At 49.6% G+C, this 17067-nt stretch overlaps 1 protein-coding gene and 1 long non-coding RNA gene across 8 annotated transcripts in view; one reads left to right on the top strand and one right to left on the bottom strand.

Moving 5' to 3' along the window:
• Positions 1–17067, top strand: part of SIPA1L3 (signal induced proliferation associated 1 like 3) — a 235123-nt gene that overhangs the window by 116536 nt on the left and 101520 nt on the right. The window lies entirely within an intron of this gene.
• Positions 176–10827, bottom strand: LOC125752725 (uncharacterized). The gene is made up of 3 exons (XR_007402873.1): positions 10649–10827; positions 905–1151; positions 176–787 (listed from the first exon to the last, which is right to left on the bottom strand). It is a non-coding gene; the product is annotated as an uncharacterized LOC125752725 (long non-coding RNA).

Genomic DNA, 17067 nt, shown 5'->3' with positions numbered 1-17067 from the left:
TGATTTTGAGAGAGAAAGAGCATGAACAGGGAGGGACAGGGGCCAAGGGAGAGGGAGAGAGAGAATCCCAAGCAGATCGACACGGGGCTCAATCCCACAACCCTGAGATCATGACCTGAGCCAAAATCAAGAGTTGGATGCTCAACCCACTGAGCCACCCAGGCGCCCCCCTACGTATTAACTCATTTAATGCTCACATCAGCCCTGTGAAGGAGGTACTTCTCTTATTTCCATTTTACAGATGATATAACTGAGGCAGAGGGGGGTTAAGTGACTTGCTAATAAGGTCATGTGGCAGAGCTAGGATTCAGACTCAGGCACCCTGAGCCTTAAACTCCATGCCCTTAGCTGCTATGCCACACCAAGTCAAAGATAAAAATTGTCGTTTACTTCCAGGGTGCTTTCTCCTGTACTTTTTCAGATTCTGTCTCCTTAAAGGAGAGACAGATCATGGTATCCATTTGATGGGCAAGGAAACAGGCAGGGTGAAAGAGGCGGATGGTGATCGCAGCTAGCATACGTCCCCGGCATCACATCAAGTCCTGTCCAAGTGCGGCACGGCTTATCAAAGTTTCCTCCCAAACCCTGTGAGGTAAATACAGATAAGGGACCTGAAGCTGGGGGAGATGAAGCAGCCTTGTTCAGAGCTGGGAGGTATGCAGTGGTACTAGGTCCTGGTGCGTCAGACTGTAGTGCCTGTGCTTTCAACAACCATCTATGGATCTCCAGGGAACTCAGTCAGCATCATTCACCAGACATTGACTGCGTGCCGAGCACTGTGCTGGTGCTAAGAGACAAGTGAACAAAATTGGCATTAATACTCATCCTCAAGGAGGCACTCACATGTCTTTGGATTCAAGCAGGGCTGGCGTACAGCAGCTGCCATCCATTTTGATTGCCTTACCTGCGCCATGCTGGATTGTAAATATTTTGTATCTTGGTCTGGAATATAAGTAACAGATACTCAGCAGTTCTGGGATGCTTCAACAGCTCCACATGTCAGAAGCCCAAGTGTGTGCTTCTGAAATCATTTTTGCCTTTCCTTGTGGTTGTAAGATGGTTGCTGTGGCTCCAGATATCACATCTTGTCATAGCCATGAGGCAGGAAGCAGGGAGCCAGTCAGGACCATGTTTCTGCTCTTCTCTTAGGCCTAAGGAAAAGGAAGGTTGACATGCAAAGTACAGGGTAGTTATTGCAGGCAAAACCCAAGGCTGGGGCAGGGGTGCCGCTCCAGTTACACATGGTTGAGAATTAGTTGGGAGTCCTGGAGGTGTTTGGCCTGTGAGTTGTCTTTGAATCCAAGCTTTAAAAAATTTTTAAAAAATCATCTAGAGTTGGTAAAACCTTTTGGTCATGGGGAGAGTTCTTTGGAAGAGGAGATGCACAGCCTCCGTTTTGGTAATAATGGAATCAATTATTAGGCACTAAGTTGGACACCATGCCCTTTGCTTTATATTTATTCCTCAGTGAGCCCTCGCAGCCTCCTGTGAAGGTAAGGGGCCATTCCTGTTTTCCAGAAGAGTCACTCGACCTTCGCATGCATTCAGTCATTGCCTCTTTAGCATGTGTGTGTTGAACACCTGGCACCAGCCCGCTGCTGTTGTGTGGTGGGCAGTGAGCAGCAGAGAGTCCACATTTTGTGGAGCTCATCCTTCTGGTGTGAGGGATGGAGAAGCAAACTACTAAGTGGAGAAGCAAATTGAAGCCAAGCTTTCTACCAAGCCAGTACTCTTGACTAAGATTCAGGATACTGCTATAAAGTGGTTAGGGACACAGGCTCACATCCAGCCTTAACTCTTCCTGGCTCTGTGTAACCTTTTGCTAGTGATCTCCCCTCATAGAGCTTCAGTTTCCTTATATATAAAATGAGGATCTGGGTAGGACTTCTATTAGTCAAGATTGTATTCTGCTATAAGGAACAGGAAACCAGTAAGTAGTCACTTAAATAAGGCAACAGCTTTTCTCTTGCACATAGGAGGGAAAAGAAGTATGGGTAGACCGAGGCAGGGCCACTGGCTCGGGGAGTGGGCTCCACGGACTCCTAGCTCTGCCATCCTCAGCATGTAGGCTTTCAGCCTCATGATCACAAGATGGCTGCCCCACCTCCAGCTATCATAGCCACATTCCAGGAAGGAGAAGGGTGGAAGGGGTTGCTGGTTGAGGTTACTCCTTTCTTTTGGAAAACAGTAGCTCTACCAGAAGACCCCTCGCCCACCCCCAGCGGACTTCCACTTAACCTGTCATTGGCTAGAATGGGATGCATAGTGAGCCATATCGTCAGGGGAACCTTGGAGAGTGGATTTTTCGGATGGGCATCCTGCTGCTCCAAACAAGTTCAGACTTCTCTCGAGGAAGGAGAGTGGGTTTGGATTTGAACAACACGGGAGTCCGTGCAGCCACAAGTGTGAAGCCTTCAGCATCCGGATTAGCGCCCCGGTGGAGGGTAACTAGTCCCGTACTGAGGGCCTGAGTTCTTGTTGTCTAGAAATGACGCTGCCTTGTGCCCAGTCTCCTCATCTGCCCATTGGGAGTGAGGTTCCTTGCCTTCGGGCCTCCTGAGCAGCACCTGTGAGTCTATGAAACCTGGATGGGAAGGACTTCGAGGTACATCCCACCCCATAGGAGGCCTGGGGCCAACTTTTGTTCAGAAAGTTGTCAGTTTTTCTTAAAGCTGAGCCCAGCCAGCCCTGGCCGCTGATGGTTGGCCCAAACATACTGGCCTGAAATGGCTCGTTTATTCATCTCTGTCCTGCTCTGGTCTGAATAGCATGGGTGCAAGAGCAGGAGCAGCAGCCTGCAGCTCTGTGCCCAGATCTGGCACAGCGCCTGGTACCCGCCTGGTGTTCAGTTTAGGATTGAATGCCATGGAGCTCCACTTGGTGTGAAGAAATGGCCAAATCCTCTCTGGTCTGTCCCCATCTGTGTCAGCACTGTCCCTGTTCTGGGCCACGCCGCTCCTGCCCCTCCTCACCCCACCCCATCCCAAGGATGGCTGTCCTGCCTCCTGATGGGACTCTGTTCCCTGTCGGGTTCATTATCCACATGAGATTCAGTTTGGGTGGCTGCCTCCAAACACACTAGGGCCTTTGCACCTGCTGCATCTGTGCCCCTCACCTACCACCACCCCTTTCAGGAAGCCTTCCTTGACCACCCACTCTGCAGCACCCCTTTCTTCCCTTTATCCTCTCCTTGGCTTGCTTTCTGCTGATCCGTGTACTTGGTATAGGCTCTCAATTCACGTGTGGCTCCCTTCTCCAGCCAAGGGGCAGAGAAGGGTCCACCTTGTTCACTGCCTTAGGACATAGGGGGCTCTCTGGAAATACTCATCTAGTGAATGGAAATAAGTTACATGAATGAAAACTTTGTGCTTTGTTTCCCTGATTTTGAAAACACATTCATTAAAGGTAGTTTGGGAGAATAGAGGAACGTACAAAAAGCACATTTTCAAAAAATCACTAGTAGTCCCAACACCAAGAACTAACCCCAGGTAACATTTTTGAGTATTTGTTTTGAGTCTTTTTTCTGTGACCGTGTGCAGACACGTAATAAACATTTAATGTCATTAGGTTATGTGATAAGACGTGCAGCAGTTTATTTAACCATTATCCTGTCCTTGGACAGTGGGGTTGGTTCTGTTTTTTTGTTTTATAACCCATGCCATAAGTTTTTTTCCTTCATTTCCATTGTTTCTTTGGGATCAATTCCCAGAAGTAGCATTACAGGTTCATAGGGTAAGAACATTTTTAAAAGCCGTTGCCAGATTGCCTCTAGAAAGGTTCCATCAACTGTGAACATTAAAAAACAAAAAAATTGTGCTAAGAATGAGTGGCTGATTTCCTGGTGTCCCGGGCTTCTGGAGAGCCATTGTTTCAGGCTCCTGAGGGCCTAGTGCCCCCTTCCAGCCCTTCTGCCTTGGTCTCGGTCCCTGGGCAGGATGTTTGATTACGATGTTGTGCAAACAGAGCGGCAGGCTTTTGCCATCTGCCAGCTGGTCCTCAGGCTGACAAGAGGCTTTGCACCTCAAGGGTCAAGACTGGAGTCTTTCTAGAGCTCACTGTGAGCTCACCGCAGGACAGAGCTAGGATACACATTAGCCTGGCCCTGCAGCCCCTATGTCCTGTAAGTCCTCCTCCAGGTGAATACGAGTCCCTGACCCTTGGTCCCCAGCTGTCAGGTGGTGAGTTGTCCCAAAACCACTGCTGTGAGTGTAGCCCTGCTCTCCCCACCTCCCCTGAAGCTAGGATGAAGTGCACACTCCCCCAGCAGGCCCAGGATGTTTGTTGGGGAGGGAGGGGGTGGTGTGAAGTGGTTCTGCCAGTTCTGGGGAGTGGAAACCTTTCTTATAGGAGAGAAAGTGAATTTTGAGCCAGAGGGACCAAGAGTGACTAGGATGGCTCTGTGTGTGTACAAACACACAGGTCTTCAAAAAGGGTCTTATCTTTTTTTTTTTTTTTTTTTAAGATCTTTATTTATTTATTTAGAGAGAGGGGAGAGAGAGAGAGACAGTGCTTACACATGAGCCAGGGGAGGGTATCAGGTAGTGGGGGAGAGGCAGAGGGAGAATCTCAAGCAGACGGTGGGCTTGATTCCATGGCCCTGAGATCGTGACCTGAGCCAAAACCAAGAGTCGGATGCTTAACCTACTGAGCCACCCAGGTACTCCTCAAAGAGGGTCTTTTTTATTTTATTTTATTTTATTTTATTTTATTTTATTTTATTTTATTTTATTTACTTATTTGTTTGTTTATTTATTTATTTATTTTATCTTTTTTTAAAATTACACATGTAATGGGCAGCCTGGGTGGCTCAGCGGTTTAGCGCCGCCTTTGGCCCAGGGCGTGACCCTGGTCGAGTCCCACATTGGGCTCCCTGCATGGAGCCTGCTTCTCCCTCTGCCTGTGTCTCTGCCTCTCTTTCTCTCTGTATCTCCCATGTATAAATAAATAAAATCTCTAAAACAAAAAAAAATTACACATGTAATACAAGAGTACAATCTCACTGTTTTAACATGAACCGATACAATGCAGAAGACTTTAAAACGTGGTTATTATGAAATATAACATTTGCACTGAAAAACATGTAAAATGTAAATATACAGTTTAGTGAACAATTCTAAAGCACTCGTGTAAACCCCCATATCAAGAAAGAATTTTGCCAGTACCCCAGAACCCTCTATGTACCCCTGCATCAGAACCCACTCTCTCCCCCAGAAGCCACTACTCTAGACTTCCGTGATCACCATTTCTTGCTTTTTGAAGGTTTGTTCACCTACGACAGTAACCCTAAGTAACGTGGTCTCGTTTTGCCTGTTTTTTGAACTTTATATAAATGAAATCATGTATTACACACATTGTTCTGTGTCTGCCTCTTTTGCTCAGAATCACATCTGAAAGCCGCATTCTGGTTTTGATGTCAGCACATGTCTGGTACCAAAGCTCATTTCCATTGATACACAGACAGGCTTTACAAATGTTCGTATTTGTGCATTTTGTTTGATGAGTATTAGAAAAAAATATAATGAATCTAATACTGGTACTATTATTATTAAGGTTTTAGTAAGTGAGATGGTTGAAAGGATTATCTAAAGTAAATATTAGTACAGGTGGTCTGCGGCTGTGCCAAAGTAGAGGCACATGACTTTGGGGAGTTTTGGAGCTTCAACGCTGAGGATGGGATGATCACACGCACACATACTGTCACTCCCCTCCCTGGGGTAACCACTTACAGGTAGAGATTGTCCTTACAGATCTTTACTCTGCATCAACATAGGTGGTTATATAGCTATAAAATATGTAGCATGGAGATTGTTTTAATACTAATTTTTTTTAATTGTAAGAGAGAATATGCCATTCTTCTGAACTCCTGAATTCATTCTTCTTGGAGTTTCTGAGTTTATTCTCTGAATAAAGCAGCCAATTTCCTTGTATAAGATTCCACTTCAGGGTGGGGGTGAGACTGGACAAGGCCGACGTAAATCCTCCCTGGAATATGAGAAATTAGGGGCCCAAACAATGCCACACATGCTGGTGGTTCTTTCACTAGCAGACAGTTTGGGATCTGCCTCCTGAATTTTTTTTCTCTTTTTAAATAATCTTGGCCAATGTCTTAGCTTCTCTACCTTCCTGTGGATGCTGGGAACTTGGGATATGGGAGAAAGTTAAGAAGGACCAGGTGGAGGCTGCCTGGCCTGGGACACATCCTCAGTGGTGGGTTAACATGGGATTATAACTCAGGGCCCAGAAATATTGCAGAGCCGTGGTCGTCTGTGTGTGTTCATGTGTGTGAGAGAGACACACACCCACACACAGGGACATGGACAGGTGTGGACAGGGACGCGGAGAGTTGGTGCAGGGAGACCTGGGATAGCCATGCAGGGAGATGTAGAGATGTAAATAAATAGGGTCAAGGACACAGAAACAAGAGACCAGTTGGCTGGTTAACTGGCCGGTTGGCTTGCTGGCTAGTGGGTTGATTAACTGAATGATTGGTTGGTTAGTTGATTATCTGGTTGGCTGGCTGATTGGTTATCTGGTGGGTGACTGGTTTGTTTGGGTTTTCCTTCCTTCTTCCGACTCAGAAAACACATAGGAAGGACTCCCCTGATCTCAGTACTGCTTTGGACCTGGGGAAGGAGTAGTGAACAGTGGCTGCAGGCATTTGGGTGTCTGACCACTGCTCCCCAGCCCTCCCCCCATGAGGGTGTTGTGAGTGCAGCTGGCGAGTCATTCTTACTGTTGTTTTAAAAATCCTAGGTAAGAATGAATGTGCACTTATATATGCCGTTACCATGGGGAGTGGTGTCGTAGGGGGACCATCTCGGGCTCCTCTGGCAGTGCGACAGAGTAGCACTGCTGTCCACTCTGGTCTGCGTTGGAGTCAGGATTTGATCCCAGGATCCCAGCATGAGCCTGATTTCTGTCTTAAATCACTGAGGGATGAAGAGTGGATATTTATCGAGGCCCATCATATTCACAGCTCTATCCTTGCTTTTTAGGGTGGCTTTGGTGGCCACAGAGTCACCTACCCGGTTCCAGTCCTGCCTCTGCCTTTTACCTCATGAGTAGCCTGCCTCTCTAAGTCTCAGTGTTCCCTTCTGTAAATTGGAGAGAATAGTAGGGCCCTCACCCCGGGATGCTGCATGGGCTGAGTAGGGCCAAGAGTGAGGCCTGTGCGTCTCAGTGGGGCCGCCATTATTAGGTGTAGCTTCGGGAACTGGACTGTTGGAACAGGCCTCCAGTCTGGGTTCCTGGTGACATAAGTGCCAGTTTTTGCTCTTACTTTTGACAGCTTGTCTCTCAAGTTGGTCACAGGGCACACCCTGAAGTCAGCTAGACCCAGGTGTAGACCCCCATTCCTCCTCTCATTCTCTCTGTGGGGAAGCAGTGTCCCCTCCCAGAAGCTCAGTTTCCTGATTTTGAAATGGAGGTGAGGAGAGCACTGCCTCAGTGGACTATTAGAAGTCAGGTTCGGGGACAAGCACTCTACCCCCAGCTGTGGGCTGGCCCTCAGCTGCCTGGGGGCTCAGGGGCAGGTATGGGGATTACAGCGGCAGATGGTGCCCCCAGGATAACAAGGTTTACTCCCTCCACTCTCACCACAGGGAGCCTTTCTGTTTCTGTGTCCTCTCTGTCCCCCTTCCCCCTGCCCCCAGCCCTCCACAGAGCTCCTCAGGTGAGGAGAAGCAGAGCCCGAGGTGCCCCTGCGGCCCCCAAGAGCAGGAGGGAAAGAACAGGGCTTTAACAGATGTTCTTTGACAAGGATTCCCTGGCTGTATTTAATCAAGATTGTCAAATATTGATTTAATCTCCGAGCCCAACAGATGTGATCTTAGCAGGTTTCGGTGGCAATTAGCTGGGATTAGTTTGCAAGTCAGGCTCCATGCTGACAAGACACCATCTCCTAAAAGAGGCTCAGCCTGGTCACAGGAGTGAGCCCGTTGGGGGACACACTGAACATTTAACCACCACTCCTACCTGGGCGGCAACAGCCCTGGGAGCAGACCCCGGAGAGGTGCCCCACGCAGTGGTAACGGGGGCTCTCGGGGTTCCAGGCGGCAGCTGTTTATCAAAAAGTTGCAGTATCAAAATAAAGGTCACAACTACACCAGTGCATATGGCCTGACAGTGGGCCTGGCTAGAGCCAGGGAGATCCTCAGGGACGTCTGGCCACTCAGAGCAGTGGTTGTGGCCCCGCGTAAGTCTCCCCAGAAGGGGCTTCCTGACCACAGACCCCTCATCCAGCCTCCAGCCAGCGCAGGGCTGTCACCTCCGAGGAGTGCCCAAGCTCTGCTGCGGCTCGGGGCGGCTCCGGGGTGGGCCTGGCACGCGTGCCCATCCTCCGGGAGGCATCCTTTTTTAATTTTGCATTTCAAAGTCCCATTTGAAGTGAGTAGGACTATGCCCAGAATTGGAACAAGATGCTTAATCCACATGTACTTCAGGGGAGGTAGCAACACTGTCGTCTAACCCACTCGACCCCACAGGGACTCAGAAGGGGCACCTCCCTGTGGCCCTGGCTCTGGGCCCCCCGGGAGGAGGGGCTTGTCCAGCTTCTGGTTCAAGGCAGGCCACCCTGGGAGACCTGGCTCCTGAGCCCAGAGCAACCAGGGTTCATGCCAAGGCCACATTTGGTTCAGTGAGTTTGCTTGAGGTTTCGTTTTTATTATTATATACGTAAAATGCTACCGGTTTCGTTTTTATTATTATATACGTAAAATGTTACCAGTTAATACTTGTATATCCCTGTGTGCCAGGGATATTCCAAGTCTCTATAGTCATTACCCACGTCAGCGCTAAGAGTTAAGTACTATTATTATCTCATTTTACAGATGGGAAAACCGAGATGTAGGGTGGCCAAGTGACCTGCCCCAGGTCCAGGTAATTAAGTGGTGGAGCTGGGACTTGAACCCTAGTGGTCTTGGTTTCTAAACACTATTCTACAGCAGCCACATCAGGAAATCCCCAAGATCTGATAATAAGTAAGAAAAGCAAAACTATGAAGCCTGTTTATTTTTTTTAAATTCATTTCTCTATATAGGCATGTAATTATACAAGCATTTAACCCACGGGACTCCCAACTGTACTGGCTTGCAAGCTAAAACAAAAGAAGACCAGATTGCTGCTGGAGCATTTAAGTACAGCCTCTGTTTCCCCAAGGAGCATGTGGACACAAGATGGGGTGCCCCTTCCTTCCCTCAGTGGGTCTGGGTGCAGGCATCTTGCCAAGCCACAGAGGAAGCTCCACTTGGAAAGATGCGAAGTTTGCAGACTCCTCAGGCCCTGCTGGAGCTCGAGTGGGGAGGAGGTGCCTCTCATCTGTTCTAACTTTGCTTCCCAACAGGTCAGGGCTCCCCAGGGGGGTGGCTTTCCCTGTGCCCACAGTTCCTCTCACATGCTCACTTTCAAAACTGAAATCCTAAAGCCAGAGACACCCGTGCCCTATGCAGTTGTGAGCATTTCCTTGGAGACACCTTCTCAGGGCAGGCTTCACAGGGGGCCTGAAGGGGGCCTTGAACTTACATGTTGATAAGAATTCAAGCACAGACACGTAAAATTAAAAAAAAAAAAAAAAAAAAGTCCTTTCATCTCCATCCCCAGTTTTATTCCTTAGGAGTAGCCACTATTAACAGCTGGGGGGTGTGCCCCCAGATCCTTACTTTATAGACATTTGTGTTCTCTCTCTCTCTCTCTTTCTCTCTTTCTCCTCCCCCCCCCCCCCCCCCCCCCCCCCCGTGAAATCCATCCCCTTTGGGTTAAGCCAAATTATTTTGGATTTTGGTTTTATTCTGCAGCTTGCCTCTTGCCCTTGGCAGGTGGCACCCTAGAGTAAGACGGGAGAAACTCTAAAGCTGGGTTGCCTGGCTTCAAATCCCAGGGCCACTGCCCTCCTGCTGAGTGACCTTGGGTGAGTTACTCATCCTCTCTGGACTCGATTGCATTGGCTTTAAAATGAGGCTGGTGATAGCCCCTCCCTCACAGGGTGTCAGAAGGATTAAATGAGTTAACGTGTGTAAAACACTTGGTACTCAAGTGAGCTCTCAGAAGTACTAGCTGTCCTCACTGGCTTCAGGCCCTGTGGGCCTCTTGCATATGGACAGGACGCATACCAGGTGACGCTACCTCCACCTCACTATTGATTACAGCTACACCCTGGAGTAGAGGCACCCAGACGCGCTTAGCCCTCCTCTGCTGATGGGTGGGCCTGCCGCTCTACCCTCCTCTTCCATATTACAACAGCGTGCACTGGTGTCAGTATCTGAGGGACAGATCCCCAGAAACCGAATTGCTGGATTAAAATAAAATAGCGAGCACACCTAAAATTTCAGCACATAATTACAATTCTTTCTCCCTGCTCCCCCAAGGAAGGTGGGGAGAAGCTCTACTGATGTCCATACTTGGGGGAAAACTCTGGCCTCTCGGGAACCCGGTTTGAGTGTCGTGGCTGTCAGATTTAAACCAGAAACACCCATTCTCTGGTTCTCTGACCTTACATATGAAAATGCAAGTTTTCAGGGTGCAAATGAAAAATACATATTTGGTCTTTGTCCCCAGTCCCTGGCCCAAGAGCTTCTAAAACCTTTAGAATTTTCTCTTGATGTGGGTGATAGGAGCCTCTTTTGTTCTTTAGAATCAGCCCCTTTCAACCTACCTGAGTTGATGCTAATGAGAAGATTCTTGGTGGACTCCTAGATAGCTTCGGGATAGGGGCTGGTTGCCAGGGAAACCAACCGTGTGATTAGAAGGTTGGACCTTTCAGCCCCACCCCCCTGACCTCTGCAGAGGAGGGGGTGCTGGAGATTGCTCGAGCCGCCAGTGGCTGGTGATGTAATCAATTGTGCCCACATAATGCAGCCTCCACAAAACCCTAGAGGACAGAGTTCAGAGAGCTTCTAGGCTGATGAGTGTATCCACGTACTGGGAAGGCGGTGCACCCCAAATTCCGTGGGAGCAGAAGCTCCTGCAGCTCGAGACCCTTCTGGACTTCATCTTGACTATCTCTTCATTTGACCCGTTCGCTTGTATCTTTTATAAAAAACCAGCAATAGTAGGTAAAGTTATCTCAGTTCTGTGAGCTGCTACAGCAAATGACCAAACCTGAGGAGGGAGTCCTAGGAACCCCAATTTGTAGCCAAGTCAGACAGACAGTGCGGGTAACCTGGGGACCCCTGACTTGTGATTAGCATCTGATGTGGGGAGCAGTCTGGTGGAACTGAGCCCTGAACCCGTGGCGTCTGTGCCAACTCTAGGTAGTGTCGGGATTGAATTAAAGTGTAGGATACCCAGTTGGTGTCTGCGGAGAACTAGAGAGTTGCCTGGTGTGGGAAATCCACACATCCCGTGTCAGAAGCATGGAGAGTAAAACAGATCAGAGTAGCAGGCAGCCAGGGAGGCCATGGTCAGGGCCCTGCTCCTCGTTTTTTTTTAGGCCAATGGAGCCGTCTCTGCCTCGGGGCTTCCTAATGAGATGTCGGGAAGTTCCATCCATTTTGTTTCCTGAGGGAGCCCTAAAGTGGTCCTGTGTATGCTTGAATTTCCAATAAGTGAAGGAAGACTAGAGGGGAGAAAACAGATCCTTAACCTGAAATCTGCCGAGCTTTTGCTAACTTTCTAGAGTTTTGTCCTTATGAATTGGTTTTTGAAGATGCAGTCATTTGTGTATTCACACAACACGCTCATCCAGGCTTCTGCCTCTTGTTTCGAGTGTAGTGGTGAAGGTGTGGAAGCCAAACTGACGAGGTTTGGGGCCTAGCTGCTGCACCTACCTACCCACCGTGTGACCTGGCCACGTGACCTTTGCCTCATCTGTAAAATGGGCATGCCAGAAGGTTATTCATACGGTTATTATAACGCACGATAGTACATGCCAAGTGTTACTACTGCCACCACTACATTATCACCCCCTACCCTGCCTGTGGGGCAGGAACACGTGTGGTAGACCCCAGTCCCCTGCAGACTTGGAGCTGCTCAAAGTCCAAGGAGGACCAAAGATACGCAGAGGCTTAAAAATCTAGTGAACTTCTTCTGTAGTATAGGGTGTGTGCAGACCCCTGGGAACTCAGCAAAGGAGGATGGGAGCCATAGTGTCTAGTGTCCGGTAGGAAGAAGACAGGGTAGGCCGGCAGCAGGGGGGACAAGGGGTGTGACAGGCGTCCCAGAGCAGCAGTTCCCCTGAAATACCTCCTGCTGTGGTCACCAGTGCCCTTCAGACCAGTAACTGTCACTGTATGTGAACCTCTCAGCAGCCTCCAGCCCTGTGGACCACCTGCTCCTCCCCAGACCACACCCTCTGCCGGGGCCTCCTGGACACCTGCTCTCCTGCCTCTCTGCGTGGGCCCGCTCTGGCTGATGGGCTTGCCCTCTCGTGTTTGCAGCAAATCGGGGCTTGGTGTCAGGCCCTCCTTTCTTTGCTCTCTGTTCCTCTGTCCTCAGCCCTGGTGGTATAGTAGAATCAGCTGCAGAGCTTTGGAAAAGGCTCTCTGGCCTGGTCCCCACCCCAGACCAGCTGATTCAGACTCTCCGGGGGTGGAGTGTGAACACCTATATTTTTACAAAGCTCCCCTGGTGCCTCTAATGGACAGTGGGGGAGAACTACTGCCTTGGACAAGCCCACGGGGCCTCGTACACTGGCCACTCCCAGCTTTCCTGCCCGTGCATGTCGGGCTCGTTCATCAGCATACTGGGTGTGGGGCAGGCGCCCTCTCTTTGGATCAGATGGCACCCCACAATGAGCCCTCCCGACTGCCCTCGCCCCCTGTTGAGAGTAGTGCCCAGCGCCACCTGTATCAACGTTTTATTCCTTTAAACTGTTGACCACCCTTTGAAGTCACCTTGTTTTCTGTCTCTGTTGACTGATTGACTGATTTCAGTGGCGTCCCTCTCCTGGAAGTTCAGGAGGGGGGGTGTGGACTGTCCTGCTCAGGCCTATATCTTCAGCACCTGCGGTAGCACATAGTAGGTGCCTGAGAAATCTGTTGAAAAAATGATCTGATTTTAAGTGCTTGGTGTTTGTGAAATGAATGGATTATACATGCCTGGTCAATGTTCAATAAAAAAAAGAAGGTATTAGCACTCTTTTGATTTTTTTTTTTTTTTGCACTCTTTTGATTGAATGAATTTTCTGGACTAAATGATTTGTAAGAATGTGATAGGTGTTTGTTGTATGAATGAATAAGCTGGAAGGACTAGTTCTTACTGGACAAATGAATAACTTGTACGTGCCCAGAAACTACTGAATTGCCAGGTGCATGCAGTCGGGTCACCATTTCCCCCCAGGCCCAAGAGCAGCCCTCAGGCTTGGTGCCACAACCCTAAACTGACCAGTTCTTAGGTCCTCCCGGGTCCCCACTGCAGTGACTGGATCACACGTCCATGAAGGGTAGCACTTGGAGCAGGTGGGGACACCCTTGGACACGGAAGGCTGTCTAGGAAGGAAGCTTTGGATACCTACCCCCTCCCCCATCCAGAAACCTATGAAGGGGCAGTGTACACACACAACACACACACACACTCCATGCATTACTTTCAGCTTTCTGAACCTGCTTCTTCCCAGGGGCAGACACAGTGGGTCACCAGGCAAGTGGCACCCCCGCTCAGGTCACAGATCCTGCCTGAGCCAGTGTTCTTCCTGGACTGAGTGAGGTTGTGATCCGTCCTCTCATGTATTTAGCAGATATTTACTAATGGCCTCTTGTGTGTCAGGCCTGTGCCAGAGATACAGGCAGTAATAAAGACATTTCAGTGCCTCACAAACCTTACATGTGGCAAACAGTTCATTACATGGTAAATTACAGACATACATTGATGCAGGCAATCCCAAAGAGAAATGCTCTGAGAGCTCAGGTTGGGGATTAAACAAGGTTCATGAGAAGGGAAAGTCATGTGGAGAAAGTGATATTTGTCCTGAGTCCTAAGAAAGAACAATAGGCAAGGGCAACCAGAATGGCCTGTGCAAAGGCCTGAGGCAACAAGCAGGAGAAGCAGTAAGTAGAACTGAAAAAAGGATTGTGGCCTGGGTTCCCACAGCAAGGAGAAGAGGAAGGTAGCCTTGAGGGCCAAGGTAAGGATTTTGAACTTAATCCTAAGATTTGAATTTATACTAAGATTCAAATGTGAATATGAATCCTACTGCATGGAAAAAGGCACTTAGGTAGGGGAGCAGAAGCAGAGGTAACAGAGTGTGGTGTATAGTCACCCAGCTCAGACCAGGGGAAGTGATGGGAGGGAAGGATGGAGTCGGAGCTGCTGTGGGAGAGTCAGCAGGACGTGGTTTAGTGGATTGGACACGTGAGGTGAGTTTCCAGTGGGGCCCTTGGATGCAAGAAAGTGCTTTTCACTGAGATGGGGAAGAAGAAGGTGGCATTCCTGTTCTGACAGATATTCTGGTGTACCACTCTGTCGGCACCAGTCTCCGATGGATGACTGGATTTAGCCAATGAGATGCAAGAGAAGTGGTATGTGTCATTACTGAGCAGGAACTTTGAGGGCTGTCCTGTGGTTTAGGCATGTCCCTTACCTGTGAAGTTGGCTGGGTCTCATGGAAGGACTGGTCTGTCAACTGGGTGTAAAGCTGGCATGAGAAGGCCCTTGGCCCACCCATGCTGGATATACAGTATGAACAAGAAACTAATCTTGGGGTGCCCGGGTGGCTCAGTCGGTTAAGTGTGTGCCTTCAGCTCAGGTCATGAGCCTGTGGTCCTGGGATCGAGCTCCGAGTCTGGCTCCCTGCTCAGCGGGGAATCTGCTTCTCCCTCTGACCCCCACCACCACCTTGTCCTCTCTCTGTCTCTCTCTTCTCTTTCTCTCTCCCAAATAAAATCTTAGAAGAAAAGACACAGACCTTTGTTGTGTAAGCCCTTAGTACTCGGGGTCCTCTGTTACTGTGGCATAACTTAGCCCACCTGCTTCTGAGAAGGAAGAAGTTTTGTGGATGGGGACAGATTGGAGGTTCCGGTTGGGAGTGGTTAGTTTGCAGTGCATCTTGACCTAACATACGTGGTGATGTCGAGCAAGCTGGTGGCTACCGGAGTCTGGAGCTCAGAGAAGCAGTTGGATCTGGAGATACTTTATGGTGTGTCACCAGTGAGGAAAAGGAGAATCGGAGGTCCAGGACTTTGCCCACTGGACAACCAGAGGGCTGGTGCTTGAACTAAGGACTGCCTGACTTCAGGCATGAAGCTTCTGGATCATTCCCAACTCTGCCACCTTGTGGCCGTCTGGCCTTGGGCACAGTACTTCATCTGTTGGTTTCCTTAAGTTAAAATGGAGATACCTCCCTCACAGAGTTGTTGTGGAGTTAAGAGAGATAACAAACGTAAAGCACTTAGAGAAGGACCAGGACTATAGAAGGATCACATTCATGGTAGCTGCTGCTATAAATGTCGTTTTGTTGTGTAACTAAAACATCTAACGGTGGGAAGAATAGTGGTGGCTTCGGGTCCACGATGACTCAGATTAAAGTGATGACAACAGCCCCCAAATGCCCCGCATTTCAGCCCCCCTCACAAATGGCTCTTCCCTCATGGTCTCAAGATGGCTGCAGTGATTCCATCCCTCATATCCTCCCAGACTCCAGGTAAGAAGAAAAAGCACAGCCTTCAGCCCCAGGACTCTTGGCAACAATGTCACTGGGTGTCACTGGTCCTAATCAGGTTACATAGTTTGTTTCGGAGCTCAGGAAGGAGCTCCTCCTCTAGCCCACTGGGTGGGAGTCAGAGAAGACAGATTCCCAAAGGGAAATCTAGGCTGTTTCTGGAAAAAGGAGTCCTAGAAGACAGGAAGCAAACCCCGAGTGTCTACCACCTGAAGGCTCGTGTTTTTCCCTCTGCTCTGGGAGGTTCTGGGAGACATCGTGGCTTCTTCACGGAAGAACAAGGCCCTTCAGAGCCAGAACATTGCAGCTGTGGTGCTCACCTACATGTTTGCTGTTCCAGCCTCCCAGGCCTGGGGGGCCTGAAAAGGGAGCACCCCTCAGCTCAGACTTCCTCATCTTCTTCACAAGTGACAGTCTGGGAGCATTTATACAGATACGCTATTGGGTGCCTGGTCCTCTAACAGACTGACAATTTTTTTAGGGAGCCAGTGTGGCCAGCCCCAGAGGTAAGTCCTCACTGGCCCAAGGGCAACCCGGATAATCCCAGATTCTTGGCTTTCCCAGCTTTCCTTGCACCTGGAACAGCCATATGTGACCACATTCTGGCCAATTAGGCATAAAAGAAAGTCTGGTGAGGTAGGGGGAATGTTCTGGCAAACACAGTCCTTCCTGATTAGGGTCAGATGGGTAAGAAGTAAGAATAGTCTTATGTCATCCCTTTCTTTCCCCCTGCCCATGGTTCAGTGAGAAGCATGGCTGTGGCTGCCAGCTTGCTATTCTGAGGCCAAAAGCCAAAGATGTAAGCCAGCAGCTCACTCAGGGAAGCAGAGGATGATGGGGTGGGAGGAGAGACAGTCCCTGACGTCATTCCAGAGTGGAGTCACCATGTCTGGCCTCCTTGTTACATAGGATAATGAAATGTTGTCATTGCCCGAGCCACCAGTGGACAGGATTTTGTTACTTGCAGCCACATGCATCCCACCTGACTCCCACTGCCACTTGCCCCTCGCTTTGCTGCCGTCCCCCAGTTTTTCCCATTCACCATCCCCGCTGCCTTCCTTACACACGGCACTATGTATTAGTCGGGGTCCTCCAGGGCCAGTGGCAGAAGCCACGCTGGACAGTCTTGGGCAGAAGCCCCATTTATCAGGGGCTTACAGATCACCAGGAGGCCAGAGGAGCAGTCTAGAGAAGAGGCAGGAGCCAAGGAATACTGGAGACAGAACTTGTGCAGAGAGATCCAGCAGAGAACACTCAGCCGCAGAGCCCACCCCTAGCTGTGTTTCTGTAATTGGGGGAAGGAGAAGATTCATGAAGGAAGGAACCCTGCTAATAGTAGTGGCCATGAGGGGGAGCCTGGGTGGCTCAGTGGTTGAGCATCTGCCTTCAGGTCAGGGCGTGATCCCGTGATCCTGGGGTCCTGGGATCCAGTCCTGCATCGGGCTCCCCTCAGGGAGTCTGCTTCTCCCTCTGCCTGT

This window comes from Canis lupus, chromosome 1, assembly GCF_003254725.2.
Source record: "Canis lupus dingo isolate Sandy chromosome 1, ASM325472v2, whole genome shotgun sequence".
In the NCBI taxonomy this organism is placed as follows: domain Eukaryota; kingdom Metazoa; phylum Chordata; class Mammalia; order Carnivora; family Canidae; genus Canis; species Canis lupus.
The sequence above is the reverse complement of the archived record's forward strand: the minus strand, read 5'-3'. Positions and strand labels throughout refer to the sequence as shown.